Here is an 18252-nt window from a genome sequence, read left to right as displayed (position 1 = left end):
ATAATAGTAAAATAAACTTCACATAATAGTAAAATATCATTAAATTAAATAAAACAAATTATACTTACTCTTTTATCGTTCCAAAGCTTGCATGTCACGTGTCGACCAAAGTCCGGTAAAAGTGACAACTCGTAAGGCCCCCCTGGAAAGCCCCCATCCTCGTCATCCATAACTGGCTCTGCATGATGCTGCTCAGGATCCTGCTCAGGATGATGCTGCTGAGGAGGCTGCTCAGGATGCAACTGCTGAGGAGGGTCGACAAACTGATGCTCAGGCTGATACCCCTCCAGAAACTGATGTTGATACTCATACCCCTCCTGATAGTGATAACCCGGCTGAAATCCAGCCTGCTCCTGATAATGCTGATCCTGATAAGCCAGCTCCTCAAACTGATGTTGATACTATGGGGGGTCCATAATCTGGGATGGACCCGTCTGTGACGTCGATCCCCCCGCAGCATCAACAGTAGCACTGGTAGTAGCAAGACTCGTGGGCCCCACTCTCCCTCGACCTCGACCTCAACCTCGACCCTTCGGAGGATGTAGTGCTTGCTTCTCCCTACGGGCACTACTAGTAGGGACTGTCCTCCCTAACCTAAGCCTATCAGGCCTCTCCTGCTCAGACATATCTGCACAAAATCAAAAAATATTTAACACATTTTCACATAATTTAGACAACAACATACGTGTAATCTTTAACAATACAACAACAACACTATAATGTCGACAGTGACATTTGAATCCATAAACTACCACATTGCAGTCAAATTAACTATAATCAACATTAACAAACATAACTCTAACTAATTACATCACTAACAATCCAATAAAACAAAAAAAATTATCATTGACACATTTCACCGAACACGTAGTGTGCATTTTTCAAACAACTATGTAATCTAGCATTTTCAAAACCCTAAACTACCACATTGTACCCTAAACAACATCTAAACAACAATTCCTAAGTTAAATCATCACTAACAACCATAATCTTTAACATGCAAGACAATTTTTTAAAAACCTAAAAATGTTAATTTTATACTAAAATTCGAAAATTTCAACCAAAATAATGCAAAGAAGTAGTTTAATAATCACTTACTTGATATTGTGGAAGAAATTCGGTTTGAATGGCGCAAGAATGGTGAAATTTGGATTTGGGGGTGAAATTTTCGTGTTTGTGAAAAGTTGGAAATGGAGGTTCTGTGTTGGTGTGTTGGTGAAAACCAACTTAAGTAACGCTGCACAACTTAAGATACGCTGCGCAACTTAAGTTGCGTGACCGTTATAACTAACGCATGTTAACTTGCGTGGCGTGAGTTAACATGCATAGGGGCGTTAAGGTAATTTACTTTGTGAATGAGCATTACTGTTTGGGTAAAGAGCAGGACTCAAGATAGTGTAAATGACTCTGCATCGTCAACATAATAAAAACGAGGCACTTGTAGTTGTATTATAATTTATTTTTAATTTTTACAATTTTTACAATTGTAGTTGTACATTGTAGTTTTGGTACAATAAACATCGCGAAGTTACGATTTTGGTCCCCTAAAAAAAAACAACAACCCAGCACACTAAGTATAACTCCTTTTGCAATTTTGACCATCTAAATCAATTTTGACCAATTCAACGCTGATCTGACACCGACATCACATAAGTGAAGTGCCACATGTTATTTATTTATTTTTTTAATTTTTTTTAAGTTGGATTTAATAAGCGAAAGAATATACAATAAAAAAAAAGTCAGACCAAAACTAGGGTTATGCAGTTTTGCCCCCCTTTCTTTCATCTTCTCACAATCGCTCTTATCTCCATTCTTCGTCCACTCTTCTCACAATCGATTGTTTGAGTTACTAATTTCGGTGGAAATCGAATCGAAAGGAGTATTCTGATTCTAGGGTTTGAATTACTAATTTCAGAGAAGATGAAGTGGGTGGATAAAGGCGCGAATGGAAAGGAGGCCGGTGAAAGTTCCGCAGCTCGACAAGACAAGGACACACAAAAGATTCTTGACAAGAATGTCTCAAAGTAAGTTTGTAATTTGTCTTCTTTTACTTTGTTTGTATATAACTTGCATATGGATGGGTTAGACTTTGTTTGTAAAGGGGGACTATAAGATCTGGTATGCTGTGCCAGATGGACAACTGAAAGATGGTCTTAGACTCCTTAAAATTGACAAAGATGTGGTAAGGTTCATAAATGAGTATAAGTCTGAGGAAAGTGTTGCTTTTTACTTGGAACATCTAGATTTGGATGAACTGGACAACATATATGAGGATGAGGTCCATAAATGGGTAGGAATTGAACTTGAAAGTCGAACATATTTTGAGTATGTAGCTGATAAAGGTGATGAATCTGAAAGTGGAAGTGTTGATGGGGTTTCTCTCAATGATAGTGTCTATGATGAGGATTTTGATTGGAAAACTGAGTTGCCTGACCAGCTGATCAATCCAACACCTGTTGAGCTGATGTAGGATGGTTTCCTTAGTAATTTTATATTTCAACATAATTTTATTATTTGTTTGTTTTGTTTTCAATTTGTTATTTTTGGCCTATTAAGGTTTTGTTATTTCCCTATTTAAACTTAACAGTTGTAGTCTATTTAAGCTTAGAGAGTTTTCTCAATTTCTGGTGGATTCCGGAACCCTATTTTCACAAGTTTTTCGTTTGCAAACTTGTTCTTTTTCAATCTAGGTTTAACGCTTGCTAGCCTATGCTTTCGACTGCGTCAGTTGGTATTAGAGCATGTTTCTCCTGTTCTTTTCCTAACGTGATCGGCCATGGGAGATCAACTAGTGACGAAAATCACGGCTTTAATTGCGGCCACCAAAGCTTTGTTAGATCAGATGGCGGCGTTGACAACTAAGGTTGACGACATCGACAACAACAACAACAACAACAACGCCAATGACAAAAACAACAACAACATAAACAATCAGAATAGGGGAGGAGGATCAATTCTAGTTAGTAGCGTTCGTAATAACAATCATACTATTGTTACGTACTGAAAATCAGAACATACCCGTGAATCTGATTTGGAATACTATGAGCTCATATATTACGACAAGTTGAACGATGATTACTACAAGTTTAAAATCTCTAATTCGATATATCGTTGTCCGTTTTGTTACAACAAAGATTACTCCTTGACCGACCTTTTGAGACATGCTTCTAGAATGGCAGGTAACTCGCGTAAAACGATTAAAGATATTACTAAACATTTTGTTTTGATAATGTATATTCAAAGGTATCTTGATGTTGAAGTCGATAAAATTAAAGCACCTGATGTTATTGACTCAAATATATTGTCCCTCAACAACGAATTTACAGGCGAAGGATAAAACTGTTGCAAATTTACTCTGTGATGGAGCAAATATGAATGATGAGCCACCGAAAGCAGAACTGGAAAAAAAAACTAAAGAGCTTGAAGTAATTGAGGAACAGGATGAAGAAAATAAAGAATTGTATCCATTAAATCCAAGAAATCTTAATGTTCATCACATCGTTCATTCAGGGAATGATTCTAATGAGAAGACCAATTTAGGAGCTGAAAATTTACCAGATGAGGAATCAGATCAATTTCAAGCTACTTGTCCACTAAGTGAAGCAAAGTTTGATCCTAATATTCATCGCATGGTTAATTCAGGCACTACTGTTGGACAAAAGATGGGACGATGTGGAGAAGAGTACAAAATGAAATCGCCACCTGAAAGAAGTGATAATGTTGGAGGTGTTAATAAGGAGAAAATTGAAGACTATCTTGAATTGCATCATGCAACACCAAGTGCATCATCCCAATGGAGCCACTAGAAGTTGATAGTTTGAATTTACAAGTTTTCCTCGCTCAGTACCATGGCCATTGCATACGGAATGGAACTTTGATTGAGTCTCTTTGTTTATTCAACTTTTGGCTACTAATAAAAATGATTGTGTTCACTGTCTACTTTGAGCAATGGGATCCCAGAGGTCATTTGAATATGTTTACACCAGATAGGTCATATCGGTTGAAGCAATGGGATCTAGGAGGGTGGACTCTTATTCATTGGAGGAGTCAACATGCATGGAAAGCTCTTTATCAGAATGAGAACTCGTGGTCGAGTTCTTCAGAGGTGGAGGAGACTGATGTAGGAGGGTTTTCTTAGTAATTTTATATTTCAACCTTATTTTATTAATTGTTTGTTTTGTTTTCAGTTTGTTATTTTCGGCTCATTAGAGTTTGTTATTTCCCTATTTAAGCTTAACAGTTGTAGCCTAAGTGACAACCTTAATTCAATCAATAATATTTTAGAGAGTTTTCTCAATTTCTAGTGGATTCTGGGATCCTATTCTCACAAGTTTGTCGCTTGCAAACTCGTTCTTTTTCAATCTAGGTTTAGCGCTTGCTAGCTGTCGCGTCATTTTTTGGAGATCAAGGCTATTTGATTAGCTTTTGACTCACTTGATTATTTCACGACTGAACATTTAATTTTTTAAGAAAAGGGAAAAAAGTTCAAACACCCCATATATTGAAAAGATTTAGGTTCGGGGGTTAGTTACATAAAGGGAAGGTGTTAGCACCCTTTATGTCCGTAGTACTCTACGGGAACCTCTTGGTTTTATTTAAATAATGTGCTATAACTTGCTTATTTTTTGAAAAAAAGAATTTGAAATGATTAATAAAGGAGGACCTAATTATCTACATTTTATTGATTTGGAAGGACGAGTGTCCTCTGCCTACGTACCCGTGAGGGATCAAAACCTCGTAGTTCGGGGTTAAAAAAACTGACGTTTGATTGGTTGAGTGTTTTTTATGTTTTTGAAAAGGTTTTAAAATGAAAGAAAGCCAAAATGGCAAAGTAAGCTTGTTCGTATTTTTTTTATTAAAGAAAAGAGACTCAAAATGAAATTAGATTGATTAATGTTTGATTTAAGAAAATAAAAATAAAAAAGACGTCACTTGATTTAAGATCAAGGTTTATTTAAAAAAATATTTTTGTGTTTTGTTATACTATTTGCATGTTTTTATTGTTTTGAATAATGACTAAGCTAAAATTAACACTAACGGAGCGAGAAGATAAAGCGTAGGTGTTATGGTGGTGTTGGACCACCACAACGACCTTTTACCTAAACTACGAAGCATAAAAAGTAGAGGCATACACACACACACGCACACATGCACCTAAACTATTACAAGAAAACCTATTATACATGCTATGGTCTGCGGAAGAATAAATAAATTACATTAGGCCTATATTTACATTCTAAATCCTGTACAAGATGAAGAGAAATAGATAATTTACACAATGCTTAATTTATACATTCTAATTTCATGAAATGACATAAAAAATAAATTAAAATGAATGATAAACTAGGCTAAAAATGCATGAATTATTCACATTCAACCCTAACGTACAAACTAAGGACTATGCAATAAAATAAATGATGGTACTTAAGAATGCTAAAAATGCAATACGAAATAAAATGAGATGCTACGAAATAATGTACAATGGAAATAAGATGCTACGAAATAATAAAATGAGATGCATAGAAATAATATAACCTAGAAATAAGGTAAAGATGCATGTAGGGGGGTGCGAAGAGCATGTGTGTGTGTGCAGGAAGCAAACAGAAGGTAAAATGGGCTAAGAGTAAATGGACTGGGTCGGTGCAGACGGGTTATGGGTTGTGGTTTGATGGGTCGAGAATGCATGGATCATGGGTCATGGGTCGACCCAGTATGCCTAGTATATAAGGGCTGTGGGACAGATTTTGTTCATTTGAAAGAAAATTTCTCTCTCTTCACGTTCCAATCTCTTCTCTCTCAATTGTCCTCTCTTCTCTCTCAAGTTCTCACATGGGTTTTCCGGCGGCAGGGGATTTCCGACGCGGTGGCGGCGCCGCCGTCAGAAACCCCTTTTTTTATATTTTTTTTGCTATTTCTCTTCGGTTTCTTCTCCCCTAACAATTCCTCTGTTCTCTCTCTCTGCTATCCCTTTCTTCTCCGACCCTGTTCTTCACTTTCTCAAACTAAAATCCTATGAATCAAAGCCTCTAACCCTAGATTTTAAAGAAATAGTAAAGGGGAAGATACTACCTTTATTTGCTTCTTCTTTGGGATCGGTGGAATGAGATTGGAGATGAGATGTTGACACTGGCTTCGACACGAGCTTGCACAAGTCTTGTCCGTCGATGTGGCTTGCGATAACGGTTTTGATTGTTGATTTCGGCTGCGTCGGTGTCTTGTATGTCGTTCCTGTGTGTTTGCGATAGCTTGATTGCAGGTTGTGAGATTGTTGGTTGCGTGTGAATGAGTGGGTTTACGTTTGTGTTACGGTCTTGTGATTGAATTGCGACGCTGATATGCTTGTACTGTGTTGTGACTGGAATTGGCGGTGAGGAACGTTACTGGGAAAGGCTTAGAGGGTTTGATGAGATGATTCTTTTCATGATTTGATAGATGGCGGTTTGTATTGGTTAGCTTAGCTTGAGGTTTGGTTTGACGATTGTGTATTGGTACGGTGTGCGTGAAACAGGCTTTGTGAATGAATGGTTTTTAATGGTGTTGATGTGAATGGCAGGTTAATGGATCGATGGAATTTTTGCCGTCGAAGTTGTTGTTTCTGTGATGAATTTTGGCCTCTATGTGCGTGTTGGAATTGTTATGTTGGTGATGTCTAAATTGGTTAGTACTGATGTGATTCGGTATATGTTTTATGTTGTGTTGTGTTGAGAAATTGTGTGTTTATGTTGTTTTGCGATGCAAGCTTTGCTGGTTTTTTTGTGAATTTCTGTGTGCAGGTTCGAATCAATTGCCCCCTTATGTGTTGCGACTGCAGATGTTATTTATAGTCTCAGGATTCTGATCCTAGGGTTTGTTAGGAAGGGCAGAGACTTGTGCTAGATTGAGGATTAGAAGGAGAAAAATGTGATCATCCCTTTGCTGGAAAAACTGACGCACCTGGATTGGATTTGGATGGAAGGAACACGTTTGGGATTGAACTTGGACTATTTTTTGACTTAATAAAGAAAATACATAAATAAAGTGAAAGGTAAAAAAACAAAGAGATAACTATGCATATTTTTGGGATTTTTGACTTATCTTGAAAAAAAAGAGTAATTAATTAAAAAAAGAAATGAATTACTAATTAAAATAAAAATAGACTAATAAAAATTATTTGATTTAAAAATGGACTAATTAAAATTAACTGATTAAAAAAAATAAAAGATGGAAATTGAAATTAAAATTAAAAAGGAGAAGAAGGCCCGACTCGGACAAAGTATGAGGTATTTTAAAATACCTCTCTGCCGGATTTTCAATTGAAAGGTCAAATCGATCAGGGTCACGTGACACGTGTCAGTGGGACCTTAGGTCAAAAATTGGGGTATAACAGATGCCCCTATTTAAGTTTCTTCGTCCGGAGATTTGAAGATGGAATTTTTAAATCCATCGGAGCGAAGAGACTTAAATACAAAGTACACCAATTTTGGACCTAAGATGCTATGAATGCCCGTGAAATGCTTGTATGAATGCAGGACGACAAAGTTGACTCGACTGAGACGAGAAACAACGACAGGATACCCAAATTCATTGAAGAATGGGATCCGACTCCGCTAGGGGGGATGTAATTTCACTGGGGAAAGATTGTCTACTACCGTATTGGTTTGGTATGATAGCTTAATGAAGACGAGACTCTTAGCGACATCTCTAGAACAGCTAACGCTGTGGAGGACACTCCTAGAATTGAAATTGATATTGAAATTGATTAGTGACATCACTGGAGCAGCTCACTCTGGGGATGACACCATTGAAATTGAAATTGAAATTGAAATTGATTGAAATTGAAATTGAAATGGAAATTGATTAGTGATATCACTAGAACAGCTAACGCTGGGGATGACACCATTGAAATTGAAATTGAAATTGAAATTGATTGAAATTGAAATGGAAATTGATTAGTGACATCACTAGAACAGCCAACGCTGGGGATGACACTATTGAAATTTGAAATTTGAAATTGAAATTGATTGAAATTGAAATTGAAATTGAAATTGATTAGCGATATCACTAGAACAGCTAACGCTGGGGATGACACTTTTGAACTTGAAATTTGAAATTGAAATTGATTGAAATTGAAATTGAACTTGATTAGTGACATCACTAGAACAGCTAACGCTGGGGATGACACTTTTGAACTTGAAATTTGAAATTGAAATTGATTGAAATTGAAATTGAAATTGATTAGCGACATCACTAGAACAGCTAACGCTGGGGATGACACTTTTGAACTTGAAATTTGAAATTGAAATTGATTGAAATTGAAATTGAACTTGATTAGTGACATCACTAGAACAGCTAACGCTGGGGATGACACTTTTGAACTTGAAATTTGAAATTGAAATTGATTGAAATTGAAATTGAACTTGATTAGTGACATCACTAGAACAGCTAACGCTGGGGATGACACTTTTGAACTTGAAATTTGAAATTGAAATTGATTGAAATTGAAATTGAAATTGATTAGCGACATCACTAGAACAGCTAACGCTGGGGATGACACTCTTGAACTTGAAATTGAAATTTGAAATTGATTAGTGACGTCGTGATAAATACGATCATGCATGAATGATGTTGTGTATGATGTGTATGAATGAAAGTAATAATGCGTGAATGTGTGAATGGATGAATGCATATAATGAGTGTATAGACTGGATTGTGCTAGATGAATTTGATGAAACGAGACAAGGCAGGTAAGATGGGAAGCGGATTGACATCACAGTACATACACTCGGCAAACTTCATTAGAGATGATATTATTGCGAACAAAATCGAGCCGTTGACGGGGTGGAGTCTGGCACAAGGTAGCAATTGATGCCCCTGGGGATAAAGCTCATTGTTGACCAAAAATCTGGGAGAAGTCGCCATTTGTAAATCGGCGCGGAATGCTTTTCCCTTGTAATGCTTCGACAGTCATTTTTGTATTTTTCTTTGAAAATCCCTAACTTTTGCCTGGACCGCCCTTTCAGGTTTTCAGTCCACCGGGAGTATATTCCTTTTTTGTGCCCCTAATTTTTGCCTGGACCGCCCTTTCAGGTTTTCAGTCCACCGGGACGCTCTCTATTGCCTAAGCCGCCTTTTCAGGTTTTCAACTTAGCGAGCATTGATTTTTTTTTTTTTTTGGACTGTGAAAGCATCTTGCTCGAAGCAGAGGTCCCCTCCATTATGTTTAGCCATGTTTCTCTTCCGGAATGTAGCCGTTTTCGAGGCGGATGCTGATGTATGCTTCGACCACTCACAAGTTCAAAGAGAGTGTGTTTGTTGTTCATACCTTTCAAAAGATGTAAAAAAAAGTTTTTGTATTCTGAAAATTTTTGCTTCAAGTATTGCCATCAAAAATAGAAGAAATTTTGCAAATAGAATAAATAAGAGTTCCAAATAAATGGGCACAGGCTCGAATTTGATGAATTGAGTGGTGGCCTACCAATGGCATGGCTCCACGGATCTTTGAAAAATTTGGAAAATGGTAAATATATGGGAAGGTACATTGAACACAATAACCGTTATACTCCCTAACAACTTTGAATGCCCCAGTTCCGAGTCTTTGATCTGCAGATGCTTCGAATCGGAGGTTCTTTTGACGACTGGATGCCCCAAGTGGACTGTGCTGACTGATGCAGTTACTTGTCATGATCCTTAACTTTTGCATAGATTGCCCTTTTGGGTTTCAATCTATCAGGATAATCATTTTTGTTCATGTCTCTAATTTTTGCCTGGACCGCCCTTTCAGGTTTTCAGTCCACCGAGACGCTCATTTTTGCCTAAGCCGCTTTTTAAGATCTGCGACTTACCGAGCTTTTATTTTTGACAGAGTATTTCTTGACTGCATCGGCATTCATGGGACGTGTGAGTTTGTCACCATCCATAGTCACAAGAGTCATTGCACATGGGCCTTCATAATTAGGTGTCCACTTGCCCCTGGAGTCTGGTTGGAAAGTAGTACAAAGTTCCCTTCTTGAAATTCATGGGGACGAACCTTTTTGTTAGAAGCTTGTTTCAAACCTCTTTTGATATATTTGTACAAGGTCGTCATGAGTTTAGATTCGATCAAGCTTGGACTTTAGTAGAACTCCTATTAACGGGACTTCAACCTCCACGGGAAACACTATCTCCATGTTGTATATTGGGGAAGGAGGGGGGGCTGCCCCTGTTTGAAATGTGTACTGAAGTATGATATCCATGCGAGGCAACAGTAACGTCTCATGCCAGTCTTTGTGAGTGACTGCCATCTTGTGAACAATGTTCTTGATTTTTGTTTTGCAGTTTTGACGGCTAAGATGCCCCCAGTATGTGAGAGATCTCATCGCGAGTCTCTTCATTCCCTTCTTCAGCTTCGGACACAGGGAACTCAAAGTTGGAAGAGAGTACATGATTAATGTGTTCAACGGGTTTATTAATGCATGATTTGATTATTGATTTTGACAAGTGTAAGTTATGATTATGCAGATATTTGAGAATGATTATATTTTTTGGTTTTTTGTATTACCATTTTTCCAGAAAAAGCACAAAATAAAAAACAAAGTCGGGATCAAAACGACCTTTTTATTAATGATGAAAATGCTTAAAGCAAAAAGCCCTACACCAGTTCACTTTCGTCTCGGGCAGAACGAAAGGGTTTTTTGAAAAGCAGCAAACAACAAACCAACGCATTATTTGAACAGATAAGTAGTAGAAGGAACATCAAAGACAACCCAAATGTGGCTTGCAAGTACGAATTCAATCTTCGAAGAGCAATATATTGGCTTCAATCAGCTTCCGGACTTCAATCTTCAAAGAGAGACAGTGCTCAATGTCATGGCCGGGTGCTCCTTGATGAAAGGCACATGAGAGGTCAGGTTGATACCCAACCGGCAACTCGTTAGGCACTCGAGGAGGCTTTCTAGTTTTGACAAGGTTCTTCATGAGCAGGATGGGCAGCAGCTCCGCATACGTCATTGGGATTGGGTCAAACTGCATCTTTGGAGCCTGTTGTCGAGGCTATTGTTGATGCTGGCGTTCGAGCCTTTGCTGGAACTGCGGCTGCTTTGATTCGGCCTGGAGCGTTGTGGTCTCTTGTTCAAATTGATACGTTCACTCTTTTTGTTTGCACGAGTGTCGTAGCTGCGAGTTGGCCTTGGACGAGGACAGTCGGACCACTTTTGAGACAGATTGACCTTTTATGGAAAAGAAATCTTGTGAGACTCGGAATCGAGACTATGAAATGCAAAATGATGCATGATGCTTATGCAAAAATAGACACCTTTTTATTTTTTATCGAAGGACTTATAAAAGCAAATTTGTAAACATCATAATTGAAAATTTCATTGACTAGTTAAAGTACTACAAGATAATTCCCTTTTAACAAAACTGAGCCAAGGGATGGACTCCAAAGTACATCACAAAAAGCTAGAAAATAACATAAAGTGGTGAAACAGGTGAGATACTCTTGAACTCCTATAGTAGACTACTCTTCGAAATCTGGATGGGCGCCGGCAAACATATCCATGTACTCCTTCTTCCTTTTAGGATCCCGCCTGAGTATATCATCCTTCTGCTGGAGGAGATCATTCTGCTTAACAATTAGTTGGCCTAGCTTGAGAATTTCACGATCCTTTTGCTCTATCAGTCCATCCTTTGTCTCCATCTGAGCCATAACCATCTCATACTTCCTCTTCCAATTGTTCCTTTCACGTGTCATCTCGGCCAACTGGTACTGGAATTCTTCCACATTTTCAGGGAGTACGGGCAGCGGGGGAGCCGGAGTAGTTGAAGATGGGACTCTGGATAAAGTGTAAGGCATCTTGTACGTTGTAGCTCTATCAATGACCCATTCCGTGTAAGAGCTATGGACGAAACTTGATCTTTTTCCCATCTTGCTCCTCTCTTTTCTATGGATGGCATGCCAAGCTTGTATGAATTTTTCCCTCTCATTTGTGGAATCATCATGGTTATGGTAGAATACGCTGGACAAGTCGAGGTATAAAGGTTTGGCTTTGACCGGGTATCCGAGCTGTTGTTGGGCAAGGATAGGGTTGTAGCTAATTCCTCCCCATATTCCGATAAGAGGTACATTAGGGAAGTCACCACAGTGGATAATGACGGTCTTGGTATCACTGGCTGGGTTGTACCAAACTATGTCCGCGGGGGTAAGGGACATGATTCTTTGGGACCACGAGAGCTTTTCAGGGTTTTTGATGAAGGGCTGAGTTCGAGGTAGATGGGAGGTAAACCATTTGTAAAGTAAGGGTGCACAGCAAAGGATAACCCCACGACCAGCTAGATTACGATCGTGAATGGAATGGTAAGTGTCTGCAAGTAATGTAGGGACAGGGTTTTTGGTGAGGAAGATTTTGATGGCGTTGATATCAACAAAGTTGTCAATATTTGGGAAAAGTAGGAGCCCGTATATGAGTAAGGCTAAGATGGAGTGAAAGGCTTTATTGTTGGGTAGTCCGGCGAAGAGGGAGGCTTTTTGGAAAAGGTAATGTGTAGGCAAGCATTGGAGTTGAGGTTTCCCTTTGATGGTAAGTTGAGCTTTCAATTCAGAGGCATCAAGGCGAAGAGCTTTAGCAATGGTTGAGGCTTCAGGATTGGGTTCAAGGCCATGGAAGGGTACTTCATTGGACACATGTAAGCCAACCAAGTCAGAATATTCTTCAAGAGTGGGAACCAATATGAAGTCAGGGAATAGGAAGCAATGATAGAGTGGGTCATAGAATTGGACCAACGTATTGAGGACCCCTTCTTCAACTTTTGTTTGGAGGATACTAAGTAGTCTTCCATGATGAGCTTGAAAGTCCTCCGGACTGGTTACTCTCGATCCTAGCTCCCTTAGCTTCAATAAATCGGGTTTCTTGAAAGTGTACTTCCTAGTGCTCCTTATTATAGGATTCATATCTACAACATTTACAAAAAGCTTGTTTTAAGTCCTTCGATGTTTAATGAGAAAAAATTGATTAATGAATGCACGCATGCATGATTATGCTACACAAACGGTGAAAACATGGTGAGGTTTAAGGTCCATGATGATGGAGTCAAGGGTAACAACGCCATTTGGTAAGGACTATGGTTTTATTTTCACTTGTAACAAGGGTTCTACCAAGTTCCCAGAGTTGTCAACCACTTCCGAACATTATCGGGTTGCGGAACTACTTTCGGTCCAACAACATTCGTAAGAAAGTCTCGTCTGAGTGTAGTATCGCGTATCAACCAACTCAAGACTACTCTTGATTAGCCACCGCACTACGTCCTAAAAGGCCAAGATGGGTTAAAGGTAACTAAAGGTCCTCAACATTAACAGTCACTTGAAAATAGCAATGCCAATCACGACTACTCATGTCGACATAAATTACTTCCAAGAGACCTCCGTTGAGTGGGGTTATCACATGTGCCATATCCCGAAACTTACTCTCGGTATGGGACTTTGATTATACCACCATCCTATCTTATGTTTCCCTCAAGTCCGGGTTAGGACTTATCTCACCACTCACGTTAGAAAGGAGAAAGAAGAGGGATGAACAGATATACACGTATTTCCATCTTCTTCTTTTTTTATTTTTTTTTATTTTTTTTTTTAAGCAAGTTATAACACAAAAATTAAACAAGACCAAGTTAGGCTCAACCCTCTTAGGACGTCCCCAGTGAATTCGCCATTTCTGTCGCGTCATTTTTCGGAGATCAAGGCTATTTGATTAGCTTTTGACTCACTTGATTATTTCACGACTGAACATTTAATTTTTTTAAGAAAAGGGAAAAAAGTTCAAACACCCCATATATTGAAAAGATTTAGGTTCGGGGGTTAGTTACATAAAGGGAAGGTGTTAGCACCCTTTATGTCCGTAGTACTCTACGGGAACCTCTTGGTTTTATTTAAATAATGTGCTATAACTTGCTTATTTTTTGAAAAAAAGAATTTGAAATGATTAATAAAGGAGGACCTAATTATCTACATTTTATTGATTTGGAAGGACGAGTGTCCTCTGCCTACGTACCCGTGAGGGATCAAAACCTCGTAGTTCGGGGTTAAAAAAACTGACGTTTGATTGGTTGAGTGTTTTTTATGTTTTTGAAAAGGTTTTAAAATGAAAGAAAGCCAAAATGGCAAAGTAAGCTTGTTCGTATTTTTTTTATTAAAGAAAAGAGACTCAAAATGAAATTAGATTGATTAATGTTTGATTTAAGAAAATAAAAATAAAAAAGACGTCACTTGATTTAAGATCAAGGTTTATTTAAAAAAAATATTTTTGTGTTTTGTTATACTATTTGCATGTTTTTATTGTTTTGAATAATGACTAAGCTAAAATTAACACTAACGGAGCGAGAAGATAAAGCGTAGGTGTTATGGTGGTGTTGGACCACCACAACGACCTTTTACCTAAACTACGAAGCATAAAAAGTAGAGGCATACACACACGCACGCACACATGCACCTAAACTATTACAAGAAAACCTATTATACATGCTATGGTCTGCGGAAGAATAAATAAATTACATTAGGCCTATATTTACATTCTAAATCCTGTACAAGATGAAGAGAAATAGATAATTTACACAATGCTTAATTTATACATTCTAATTTCATGAAATGACATAAAAAATAAATTAAAATGAATGATAAACTAGGCTAAAAATGCATGAATTATTCACATTCAACCCTAACGTACAAACTAAGGACTATGCAATAAAATAAATGATGGTACTTAAGAATGCTAAAAATGCAATACGAAATAAAATGAGATGCTACGAAATAATGTACAATGGAAATAAGATGCTACGAAATAATAAAATGAGATGCATAGAAATAATATAACCTAGAAATAAGGTAAAGATGCATGTAGGGGGGTGCGAAGAGCATGTGTGTGTGTGCAGGAAGCAAACAGAAGGTAAAATGGGCTAAGAGTAAATGGACTGGGTCGGTGCAGACGGGTTATGGGTTGTGGTTTGATGGGTCGAGAATGCATGGATCATGGGTCATGGGTCGACCCAGTATGCCTAGTATATAAGGGTTGTGGGACAGATTTTGTTCATTTGAAAGAAAATTTCTCTCTCTTCACGTTCCAATCTCTTCTCTCTCAATTGTCCTCTCTTCTCTCTCAAGTTCTCACATGGGTTTTCCGGCGGCAGGGGATTTCCGACGCGGTGGCGGCGCCGCCGTCAGAAACCCCTTTTTTTATATTTTTTTTGCTATTTCTCTTCGGTTTCTTCTCCCCTAACAATTCCTCTGTTCTCTCTCTCTGCTATCCCTTTCTTCTCCGACCCTGTTCTTCACTTTCTCAAACTAAAATCCTATGAATCAAAGCCTCTAACCCTAGATTTTAAAGAAATAGTAAAGGGGAAGATACTACCTTTATTTGCTTCTTCTTTGGGATCGGTGGAATGAGATTGGAGATGAGATGTTGACGCTGGCTTCGACACGAGCTTGCACAAGTCTTGTCCGTCGATGTGGCTTGCGATAACGGTTTTGATTGTTGATTTCGGCTGCGTCGGTGTCTTGTATGTCGTTCCTGTGTGTTTGCGATAGCTTGATTGCAGGTTGTGAGATTGTTGGTTGCGTGTGAATGAGTGGGTTTACGTTTGTGTTACGGTCTTGTGATTGAATTGCGACGCTGATATGCTTGTACTGTGTTGTGACTGGAATTGGCGGTGAGGAACGTTACTGGGAAAGGCTTAGAGGGTTTGATGAGATGATTCTTTTCATGATTTGATAGATGGCGGTTTGTATTGGTTAGCTTAGCTTGAGGTTTGGTTTGACGATTGTGTATTGGTACGGTGTGCGTGAAACAGGCTTTGTGAATGAATGGTTTTTAATGGTGTTGATGTGAATGGCAGGTTAATGGATCGATGGAATTTTTGCCGTCGAAGTTGTTGTTTCTGTGATGAATTTTGGCCTCTATGTGCGTGTTGGAATTGTTATGTTGGTGATGTCTAAATTGGTTAGTACTGATGTGATTCGGTATATGTTTTATGTTGTGTTGTGTTGAGAAATTGTGTGTTTATGTTGTTTTGTGATGCAAGCTTTGCTGGTTTTTTTGTGAATTTCTGTGTGCAGGTTCGAATCAATTGCCCCCTTATGTGTTGCGACTGCAGATGTTATTTATAGTCTCAGGATTCTGATGCTAGGGTTTGTTAGGAAGGGCAGAGACTTGTGCTAGATTGAGGATTAGATGGAGAAAAATGTGATCATCCCTTTGCTGGAAAAACTGACGCACCTGGATTGGATTTGGATGGAAGGAACACGTTTGGGATTGAACTTGGACTATTTTTTGACTTAATAAAGAAAATACATAAATAAAGTGAAAGGTAAAAAAACAAAGAGATAACTATGCATATTTTTGGGATTTTTGACTTATCTTGAAAAAAAAGAGTAATTAATTAAAAAAAGAAATGAATTACTAATTAAAATAAAAATAGACTAATAAAAATTATTTGATTTAAAAATGGACTAATTAAAATTAACTGATTAAAAAAAATAAAAGATGGAAATTGAAATTAAAATTAAAAAGGAGAAGAAGGCCCGACTCGGACAAAGTATGAGGTATTTTAAAATACCTCTCTGCCGGATTTTCAATTGAAAGGTCAAATCGATCAGGGTCACGTGACACGTGTCAGTGGGACCTTAGGTCAAAAATTGGGGTATGACACTAGCCTACGCTTCCGACTGCATCATGAGCCTTCAAGTGGGAGTGTTCAAACTTTGGTAGCTGCTGAATCTTCAAAGTATCCTGATGCAACAACTCTTTCAAATTTTGATGATGAGAATAGAGATTCATAAGATTTAGAAAGCATATCCTATTCTCAAGAGATACTGGTAAGAAAAAAATTTCAAAGTTAAAGTTGTCTGAAGATATTACAAATGTGGTTGTACACATATTCACAAATGCTGAATTAGTTAGGACATCTGTAAGAGTATGCCTTGCAAAAAACAGGAAAAAATAGCTACATTAAGAAAAATGAGAGGAAGACGATTGTGGTTAAGTGTCTGGATAGTTGTCCATTCCACATGAGGTTTAGTAAATCTGAGCTCAAAACGTACTTTGTTCTTGCTAGATACAACCCTGATCATAAGTGTCATAATACAGGGAAAATTATATTGATTAAAACTTCTTTGTTGTCTAAGAAGTTGGTACCAATTCTGAAACACACACATCATATGAAACTTAAGGGATTGCAAGCAGTTTGTAAAGATAAGTGGAGAATGATGTTGAGCAACTACAAGATATATAGGGCTAAGAGTTAGGCTTTAGAACTTATTCATGGTGCAATAGATGAGCAATATGCTCATCTTAGAAATTATGCTGAAGAATTGATGAAGAGTAATCTTGGTGTAGCACTGTGTAGATTAAGTGTGCACTTGGTATTGGAGGGCCATTATTTGAAAGGATGTATGTATGATTCTATGCATGCAAGAGGGCATTTGCAACAACAACTTGTAGGCCCTTAATTGGTCTAGATGGATGCTTTTTGAAGGGTATGTATGTTGGACACCTATTAACAGCATTGGAAAACATGGGAACAATCAAACGCTGCCAATTGCATTTGCAGTAGTAGCAGCTGAAACAAAGGATTCATGGGACTGATTTCTTGATCTTTTATTGACTAATTTGAATGGTATTCAAGCAAAAAAGTGGTATTTCATCTCAGACCAACAAAAGGTATTTTCATGATATTTACTTTACAAAATTTTAAAGTATGTTGATTAATAATGACTTGTTATTTAATTGTGTAATAATGCTATGAAAGTAGAAATTACACTCACCTTGGCATTTCATTCTCTCTACTTTTAAAATATAAAGTAATCTCGCATAAGTTTACATCAAATAGACAAATACCTCCCTTCACGGTTAACACGGTTTATTTTTCCGTCAACTTCTTTTGTTTTTTTTTTCTTTTCCCGCTGAATACGAAGAAAATAATTCTCCAATAACATTTAAATATATGGAAACATGGCTATGTAATTTTCTTTCTCTGGAAACTGGTTGTGGATTTTTTTTTCATTTTTAGAGAAACATGGTGATATGTATCAAAGAAATATAACAACACGGTGTTTATTCTTTATCCAAGAAAGAAAAAAAAATGGTGATATGTATCAAAGAAATATAACAACACGGTGTTTATTCTTTATCCAAGAAAGAAAAAAAAACTAGTATCTCCAAAATACATGGTGTTAGAAAAGAAAAAGAAAAAAACAAACAGAAGCTGTAACGAAATCTCTAAGAATGGGTTGGGATGAGGTAATTGAAAATT

At 37.7% G+C, this 18252-nt stretch overlaps 1 long non-coding RNA gene and 1 pseudogene across 1 annotated transcript; both read left to right on the top strand.

The window, feature by feature from the left end:
- The first annotated feature begins 1137 nt into the window (after positions 1 to 1137).
- Positions 1138 to 17585, top strand: LOC146935976 (uncharacterized; annotated as a pseudogene).
- On the top strand, positions 4660 to 7199 carry LOC146935977 (uncharacterized). The gene is made up of 2 exons (XR_015030416.1): positions 4660 to 6657; positions 6774 to 7199. It is a non-coding gene; the product is annotated as an uncharacterized LOC146935977 (long non-coding RNA).
- Positions 17586 to 18252: the final 667 nt, after the last annotated feature.

This window comes from Medicago sativa, chromosome 3 (genome assembly GCF_051527215.1).
Source record: "Medicago sativa cultivar Bolivia chromosome 3, Bolivia_mono, whole genome shotgun sequence".
Classification (NCBI taxonomy): domain Eukaryota; kingdom Viridiplantae; phylum Streptophyta; class Magnoliopsida; order Fabales; family Fabaceae; genus Medicago; species Medicago sativa.
This window is presented reverse-complemented; position numbering and strand designations above follow the sequence as displayed.